The 9,411-nt window shown below is 39.8% G+C and overlaps 1 long non-coding RNA gene across 1 annotated transcript in view; it reads left to right on the forward strand.

Moving 5' to 3' along the window:
- Positions 1-8,011, forward strand: part of LOC115948424 — a 9,006-nt gene extending 995 nt beyond the window's left edge. Inside the window, exons 2-3 of the long non-coding RNA XR_004082247.1 lie at positions 6,432-6,596; positions 6,879-8,011. This is a non-coding gene — a long non-coding RNA (uncharacterized LOC115948424). The remainder of the gene's footprint in view (positions 1-6,431; positions 6,597-6,878) is intronic.
- Positions 8,012-9,411: the final 1,400 nt, after the last annotated feature.

Raw genomic sequence — 9,411 nt, forward strand, 5'->3', positions numbered from 1 at the left:
TTTCCTCCCTGCTTTCACATCCTGCTGCAAAACTGCAAACAAAAACAAAAACAAAGACAAAAGCAAAAAGAAAGAAGGTAAAAAAAGAACCTCACCACTCCAGCATTTGGCCAGAAGCAGAAGTTGCAAAAATGCTCTTTTTTTACCATTCCCCATCGATTCCATATTTGTATTATTACAAAAATATTTTGCTTCTTCTATACAGTGTCATTAAAAAGGTAAAATATGAACATTATGTTCCAGGCATGAAGAGCATTCACAGGAGTCTGGAAACCCTGCAGACTGTTCAGTGTAGTAAAAAGCTGTTCTTTATCTCTTGTTTTAAATACAGTTAATCCTGTTTATTCAGCAAACACATTTAAGAGCAACTTTGAGGGGAAAAAAAAACAAAACAGAAAAAGCTGGAAATTGCCTTTTTCTATCTGTAGTGGTGAGAAACCGTGGCTCTGTTCCTTTGCTTTTATTTATAGTCAGTAACCACAAAATGTATCTCTAACAATAACAGGGATTTTAATAGGCAATATTAATTGTTCTTCCCTTAACTTTTGATCTGAAATATTTCAAACAAAAGCCTGTTGCCTGTTTATACAATGAATTTGTTTGAAGAATATATTTCTGAAATGATGCAAAACATGACACTTTGTCATTTGGACTGACATGGGATAGAAGTGTCATTTTAATGCATTGCGTGATTTTTTTTTGGTTTTCTTTCTGAGGGGGGACAGTTTTTTTCTCAACATTGCTCTGCCTTATTTAGAGCAGCAGTGATCTGCACAGTTTCTTTTGACACTGATGGGTATTTCAAACCCCTTACACTGAGGGGAGGGAGAAAAAGGAATTTGCTGCCAGCCACAGCGGCGATGCAGCTTCATAAGCCATCACTTATTTGCTAAAAGTTTACATTTTAAATGAGCTTGAAATGTAAAGGTGGGCTTTTTGTTGCTGGGACTGTATTTAGGAATGGAGAGAGAAAACAGAGGGAAGATGATTATGCTTGTATGTTAAAGACTATCAGGATATTGTAATACAGCCATTTAAAATGTATTTTGTTTTTTGACGCTGCTAGGATCAGGAGATTCACAACCATATCTGGGATGCTTGATTTAAGCTTTATAGGAAAATACATCAAACAACAGCTTACAGTAACATACCAAAATACATTATAGATTTTAAATATCTTCAGTTAGAAATGTGTGTTATATTTTTTTACCCTCCCCTTCTGGGATCACTAACACGCCTCTCCCCAGACAAAGCAAGGACAAGTTCCATCTTTAAAAATTATCTGCCTTACAGATCACATTCTCAGGCATGTTCCATGCTTTTTATTACCACGGATAACCTCTTAATGCTATCACAATTTTATACTTGTTAAGTGGACATCTTCCCTATATTTAACTGCAAAAAAAGCAACTTCCTTTTGGGGGGTGGGAGGAAGGAGAAATGCTTTAGGATGATTAGAAACATAAGTTTCTATCTTCTGTCACACCAGCCTATCAATTATTCAAAACCCTACTAAATTTAGATGTCTGTTCCTAAAACGTTGTTTGCACTCGTTCCCTGGGAAGATGGAGGCAGCTGATAATTTGGCTAAATTATGCGTTTGAGCCCAATGGTTACAAATGAAAGAGTTGAATTCAGCAGATTTATTTGCCGCTGATGAAAATCCTTGGTAGCAGGAATTTAGACCTCCTCCTTCAGGGAGCAAATCGAGGGGTGAGGTGGTGCCCACAGGTATTTATTTATGTGAACCAAACCTCATTGTTACAGCAAATAACGTGATGCATCAGTGACTTGGTGGGAGGTTTTACTGATCAATTAGGGACTGGCTACTGGGGGCAAAGGGCCTAAAGCAGCCCCTGAGGTCCTTTGTGCCCCAGGTAGTCATTACCTGAGTGTAAAGACCAGTAAAGGGGAAATTATTGCTATTATAGGATGAGATGTGAAGGATGCAGGGTGGACGACTCTGGATCAGGCAGGGTGTAATGTGCTCACCCCAAACCTGCACTTTGAGCATCCCTGATGCAGCCTGGCTGCTGTGATGGTGTAAAATATCTCCCTTTTCCAGCAGTGTCAGGGTGTGATTGGCAGCAAGTCTGCACCGAGCGTGGGCATCCTCCCGTGCGCACCAGTCATAGGATGTGAAGGGGGAGTATTTGTAATTTATTTTATTTTTTTTATAAATAGATAGGCTCTGACAAATAACACCGCCTCTTCACAAAGCTCCTTCGCAGCAGCTAACAGACCTCTGCTGGGTTTATCAGTGACAGAACCTCCTTTCCTAAAGGAAATAATATTTTTGGTGAAGATAATTCAGCTGATATTGCAATAGCTCAGGGGGGCAAAAAGCTGCAGAGCAGAGCAGAGCTGTTTCCAGCAGCCCTGGGCACAGGGCAACACTGATTGCTGCATCGGGCATGTTTCAGAGGGCCAGGCATGAGAGCAAGAGGAGAGCTGAAAGAAATGCTGCTGACTGTGAAAAATAAGAGAATAAATAATCAAATAAAATCAAATCCATGCAAGAGAAACACCATCCTTTCTCTTGCAATGACAGTTGGTAATTGCCAAAACACAGACAGCCTTAGGCTAAAAAAATCAAATCAAACCCCTCAAAAATCCATAAAGAATTTAATTTATATTTAGAAACCAAAATGTTTCAGGCGAACAGCATGCAAATTGCACAAGCTCTTGTGTCGTTCCCCGCTACCCAGTGCTGACTCTTAAGTTACACTGCTGAGGAACCTATCCCCATTTTTACAACTCTGGCATAAAGGCAGGCAAGTGGCAATAGGGAGGGAAAAACCCAACCCCCAAAAAAACCCAAAACAAAGGACGTGTGAGGGCTTTCATTTATTTTGATAATCCTCCTCCTGCTCCACAGCGTTTTGCTGTCTTTGTCAAAGTGAATGACAACAATTTGGCCAACTCTCTCTGAGCTGCACTCAACAGTGACAGGCAAATTATCAGAGGCCCTGCACTCCTTATTATCAGAGGAGAAGTCATCAGGAGGACGTGCGGAGGATCCCTCTCCCCTGTCACTATTTGTCAGTGGGACAAGGGCCACTGCTATGGGTAGCTGACAGGTAATTTCAACAATAACAATTACTCCTATTACTGGTGTCATAAACAATTCGCCCAAGGCATGACAATAGCAAAGCTTTATAATTCAATGCCATATAAATAAATGCCAGCAGGTAACAAGTAATTTAGCTCCAATCAGGCCTTGGCCCTGGCATTAATATTGTTATTTCAAGAAAATGGAAAATTGAAAAAATTCAATATGTTAATGAATTAAGAGGGGTTCAAAGGCTAAGGGAGGGGAGGCATGATCCAGAATGAGTGGAAGGAAGAAAACAAAAACAAAAGATACAAAATCATGCTTTCAGAACCAGCCCCAATATGTGTCCATACAACCTTATAACTAGTTTTTGATATAGAACATGTTCTTGCTATGCTGCTTTTCAGGTTAGGGCAAAAGGCATGCAGGAACCTGAATCCCACCCCTTGCCTCCATCTGCCACACTGCGAACGACATGCATCAAAAAATAAACTGAATTTAATGGTTTTATTAAAAAGAGAATCATATTTGAAATCTCATGCAAGACATAGATTTAACAAAGATTAAAGATTTATTTACAACTCCATTGCTTTATTGTCCACTTCTTGCATGCTTTAATCTTTTTTAAACAAGTTCTGTTAAATCATTGATTCTCTATTTATCAAGAAGAAGAATTTTACTGCACTATTTCTCTCCCCAAATGCCCTTCATAGGCCACCACACCCTAACTCTCTTACGAGAATGATTATCAGCAGCAAACAAGCTAAATACCAATATCTTCAAGTCCAACTTCTTTATCAACCCAATTTGCAATTTTACTATTTGTCCAGCAAGACAATGTGGCATCAGGCTGACAGCAGTAAAAGAATTTGAAAATCTCTAATTAGGAGAGCTGCAGAGCAATTAACGCATGTCAAATTTCACTTCATCAAGTGCCACTCTAATTTTCCCACTAAAAATTAATGGACTTTTCTTTGGTGTGTGTGTGTGTGTGTGCCTGTGTCTGTGTGTGTGTGTCCCCCCAAGGCAATGTTGATTCAAATCTGCTCAAGATGCAGCGTTGCACAGCTAAGCATCTTCTTGATTACAACCCGACACACTTCTAACTGCTTTCATTCTCACTGCCACAGATACTTTGTCAACAGTCAAATTACGCCATGCTGATAACAATGCATAATGGTCTTCCTCAAAGGAGGCTCCTGTCATGGAGCAGCCTTTCATAAAAAACCACCAGTTTCTTCTCTGGGAGATAGATCTGGATAAAAGAAGTTAAGCTTTTGTGGTTCCAGCCATGGTTGCAATGCATTACTTTTTCATTTCTCATTTCTTCTTCTCATGCTATATTTTATTTATTTTTGTACTCACCTGAAATTACGGCAGGGAGCTGTTTGAAGAGTGATACAGAATGGAAAATATTTATAGTCACTGTTTATACAGGCTTTGCTTTAACCACTTTGCTCCAAGACATTTTCAAGAGCAACATCCTCCTTTCAGTACCACTCTTTTTTTTTTCTTTTTTTCCTTTTTCTTTCTAAAGGTGCAGGGCAGCATCCTGCACTCTTTGCATAAGCACAAACCCTGCTGACGTCAATGGGAGTTTTTCCGGGGCGAGGGCTGAGCGCCTTGGCCCGCTGCTATAAACACATTGGGACTTTCTCTTTTAATGGATGGTATTTAGATTCTGTGTGGGGCTTGTTTAACAGGCACGTTTTCCAGAGTCCTCAAACATTGTGGGGCACACAAGACAAATTGTCTTTTTGTCAAAGCAGCATGAGGGCAGGAGAGGAACACTGAGCTATCACAGGCAGTTTTTGCCTTCCACTCACTGCTCCCTGATCCCCACCTCTCTTTTCCTGGGAGATCAATAACAGCAAAAGTCAGAGGGTGTCATGGGGCAGGATTTCAAACAAGTAGAAGTGGAATTAATAAGAATAACATTCTCCAGAGATATTAATATTTTTTTGCCTGTAAGTTTCAGAGCTGAAGTACAGCTGTCTGCTCCCTTGGAGAGAAGAAGGGTTAGCACCCACAGCCCTTGCCTATCACTGGGCTTATTGCTGACAGCCACCCCAATGACATGGGTGTATATAGTCCTTGGTGTGTGCATGTCTGTTTACACTACAAACAAAGCCAAAACCACACATTGCCTTTAATCTGAGCCATCTTTCCATCAATATCTTATTTCTTGCCCCAAATAAATGACTGATATTGCAGTGCCTGGTAACATGGGCCCTGCAATTTTCTGTATCGTCACGAAATATATTCACCCCCACCCTGGCAGATATTAACATTTTGTAATTAACTCTGTCTGATATACTAAGAAATGGGAAATCTAGGATATTTGGTTCCTGAATTTTGGATATTCCCCTCTTTGTGTTCTCCACTTACGATGGACAAATTAATCTTCTTCTAATGACACAGCCCCAGTGCACACACAGTCCTCAAGCATCCCCAGACCTATGGCATGGCAGCCACTGGGCCTGCAGGTTAATACATGTGTAAGTGCATTTCTTTTTTTTTCCATGTCCTTCTCTAAACTTAAAAAGCTCTAACACTGCTTTTAAACAAAGCAGTGATTATATACTTTCCCTCGACAACCTCTCCTTTTTTTTATTAGGGGACACCCTCCCCCCCTCCTCAAAAAATGCTTCCATAAAACAATAGCCAAGGCCATAATTTAAAGAGGGAAAAATGTGATTATATAACACATCCTGCAGTAATCAATTTTACCTCCAATATCTGCTTTTGTTTTCAAAATGCTAAATAAACAATACATAATGCATCCCTCATCAGCCAAAACCATGAGGGCTCTGTGCTCAAATAACAGGAAACATATTCAATTTTCCTAACAGAAGACAGTTCATTAAGCTGTGCCACATCAAATAAAACTTTAATTTCTCCAGCATCAGAGTCGCAATGAAAGCAATTGAGGAAGATGAGCCATATGGTACTTCTATCAGCAAACACATATTGCTCATTCCCCCAAAGTTTTCTAATTCTGCTCCCCAGACCTGTGTAATATAGATAATGTGCTCTGAGCGCAGCAACCATGAGCTATCTGGTGTACACTTCTAATACTGTATTTAATGGGAAATAATGAATCATAAAAGCCTGCAGAAGACGGCTTTTGCTAACCTAAATCTCAGCTGTAATTTCATTGTTCTGTGCCTAAGATGCTGTTTGCCCTTTTCAAACAGCAGCAGTTGAACATAATTATGCTGCTACAAACCTGGGCTGCAAAAAGAAAGCCTTCCTAATAGAACCAAGTTTTTATTAACTCTTGAAATCCTGAGCTTGGGGCAACTGCAAGCAGACAGCTGCCTGTCAGGTTTTAGGGTTCATTAAAGCACACGTACACGTATATCTTGATTTCCAGTGCGCAGCCCCACAAATTAAATTGATGATTCCTACATCGGGCCAAAAATGCAACAGGAGAAGGCTGTGAAAAATTAGAAAATCTTCTTGACATCGGGAAATCCGACACTTGTCTGCTCTAACATCTGTAAGTGCCAAAGAAAGAGGGGGATTTTTTTCCTTAAAGGTAAGTCTATTTTTCTTCTTCTTGCCAGATATAAAAATTGTGGTTAGTGCCTGGAGTAAAGGGCCCTCTAAACTTTATAGTGTTTCCCCTCCATTTATAAATCCATAATTATCTATTTAATGATATCATAAGGTTAAAAGTTAAACAGCACTGTATTTTCCCTGCCTTTTTCTCCTCTGCCTTTTAGAAAGGCAGGTTTGCCTATCTCCAAGGGACGATCGGTCAGGGTTGTTTTCTGAAGAAGAAGCCTATAGGTAAGGAGGTATCCATATGTTCACACAGGAGGATTTATAAAGGCAAGGACAGGAACATAAAGGTATTATTTTGACATGATGACCCCTGGAAAATGTCTTTGACTCTTCCCAAGTAAGTGTCTTTCTTTCCTTCCTCCACCCTCTCCCCCTTCCCTCAAAATACGGGGCTAATTTAAGACATTTTCTAGATATGCTACTTATACATATTGAAAGCATATTTTAGTGACTGTGTTTGTTTTGGCAATATATAAACCAATCCTCCCCATTAAATTAAAAAGAGCAACTTTTTAAAGTTAGAGATTGCCTTTTAAAAGCTTATTAAAATCAGCATGTTAGATGTCTGTCTTTGAATTAGCTCCGAGGCTTGATTGCTTTCATTAAAGCTGCCTGTTTGGGTGCTGCTTAGTGAATGTTCAAGTCTGGATTTTTTCCCCTCTTCTCCCACATCCCCCCTGGCTGCTTCTTACTACTTGTCAACTTGGATTTTCCCTCCAAATTTGAAAGCAAAACTTGGATTATTATTTTTTTCATTTTTGAGTAGCAACAGCCACCCCCACCCTGCCTTACCCCTTGCAAAATACCACAACCAAAATCACCAGCAACCCAAGTCAGAGACAGACCAACAGGTAATATATATACTAAAAATATATCTATAAAAATAGCTTAAAAAAAGACAGACCCAAAACACCCACCATGACCAAACCGACAGCCCCAAAAGACCCACCCCAAGCCACCAAAAAACTTTGAGCTATCACATTGCTCATAGCCCACGAATGCCTTAAAAACAAATGTTTAAACAGGTTTTCTTTTTTTTTTTTTGAAGCAGCAGAAAACCTCTGCATGCTTCAATGGGTTACAATAACAATGCTCTATTGCAATGTAAAACAAGCTGGAGGAGAAAAAGGTGCTTTTTGTTACCATTTTATCAAAGCTGTTCATCTTCTAGCTGCAGGCAGCATTTTGCTGGAATTGCAGATATTTCTCTGTCCGGGCTCCTTTGTTTGTGCATCTCATTTGCATATATTTATCTCCAGCTGAGGGTGCTTTCAGCTCATTAAGGCCTCCCCTCACATTATTTCATAAGCCAGCTGCTAGGAGGGATTTCACCTGTGGTGACCGAGAAAAGAGGGGTGAAAAAACCAAATTCTTCATTAAAAAAAAGAAAAGGAAAACAAAAAAACCAACAACCAAGGAAATCTTCTGACTCTCTTCCCCTATAAATGGGCACCATTTGTGTTAAACAGCCTCTTGTCATGATAGATGCCTCCTGGGGTCAGGGGGGAAAGTTGATTTGAAGGTCAGCAGTAAAACAACAGACAAACCAGACGCCAAACTGGTTCTTTAGCTGTCGGTGGGAGCAGTGGTACAACCAGGTCTTGAACCTTTTTCAACCTCTAATAAAACAGGGGAAGAATCTGAAGTGGAGCAACCAGGCCCCAGAGGAAAAAAAAAAACAACCCACAAATAATATCAATATCGAGCAGCAACGGGAAACAACGGGGCAGCTCTCAGCGTTCCGGGCACTCTGCTATTGTTTCAAGAGCTGGGGAATTAATTCCACTTATTTATTTAAGGCGTGTCAACTCGCTGCCTAAACCTGTTTCAGTGTCAAGATGAATAAAACTTTTATGGCTCATAAAATAGAGCCATTCATCTCCATGGTCTTTGTGGTGCCTGGGTTGTTGGGGCTTTTTTTTTTCCCCTTTCCTCCTGGTAGGCTGAGCTGGGCCAGTCTCTGTGTCCCATTGCTACCAACTCACTCATAGGAGAAAAGAAAATGTGGATGGGGCATCTCAACCTAAACTTCTGGGTTTGATTAGAAACTGTAAATGTTAATTCATCATAGTCATGTGCAAACCCCCATCTCCTCTATTTCCCTAGCCTAAAACCTACAATGAATTTACATCATCTATATGGAGCTTTGGACCAACAGGTAATAAAATACAATAAAGCTTGCTTTTTATCAGGACACACACACAAAAAAAATCCCATTAATTACGGTTCATGACTACTCTAAACCAAATGTTCAAATAGTAGTTGGAAATGATGCATAAAATCTCAGCATGTTCTGATAGGTTATAGAGTCAGTGGTTTATTGCAATGTAAAACAAGCCACAGGAAGAGAGGGTGGTTTTGTTTACCATTTTCATCAAAGCTGTTCATCATGTTGATATACTTATGCTATATTGTGACCCTTACATACATTGCATTTCATATATTTATTTTCCAGGTTGTTTCCACTTTTGCTGCCTTTGCCTCTGAGAAGTTGAGTAAATCCTCTGGCCTCTTTCAAATATTTTCTCATCTGCACTGAATTTCTACCGACAAAGCAGCTGATAGATACGGACCTCAGAAATATTTATTATCATTGAGTAAGGTTTTTTCTTTTTTTTTTTTTTACTTAATCTGAGGCAATTAGTTCCTGAATAAACACAGACTATGTAATCTACCTCCTCAAAAGATAATCAGACTTGAAAAGAGCTGTTCAGTCCTACCCAAGAAAAGCACAACTTGATTAAAATGCTTTGGAGGTCCGCTTTCATTTCTTCCCTTTTGCCCCG

The sequence above is a fragment of the Geospiza fortis genome, unplaced genomic scaffold, assembly GCF_000277835.1.
Source record: "Geospiza fortis unplaced genomic scaffold, GeoFor_1.0 scaffold134, whole genome shotgun sequence".
NCBI classification, from domain to species: Eukaryota; Metazoa; Chordata; class Aves; order Passeriformes; family Thraupidae; genus Geospiza; species Geospiza fortis.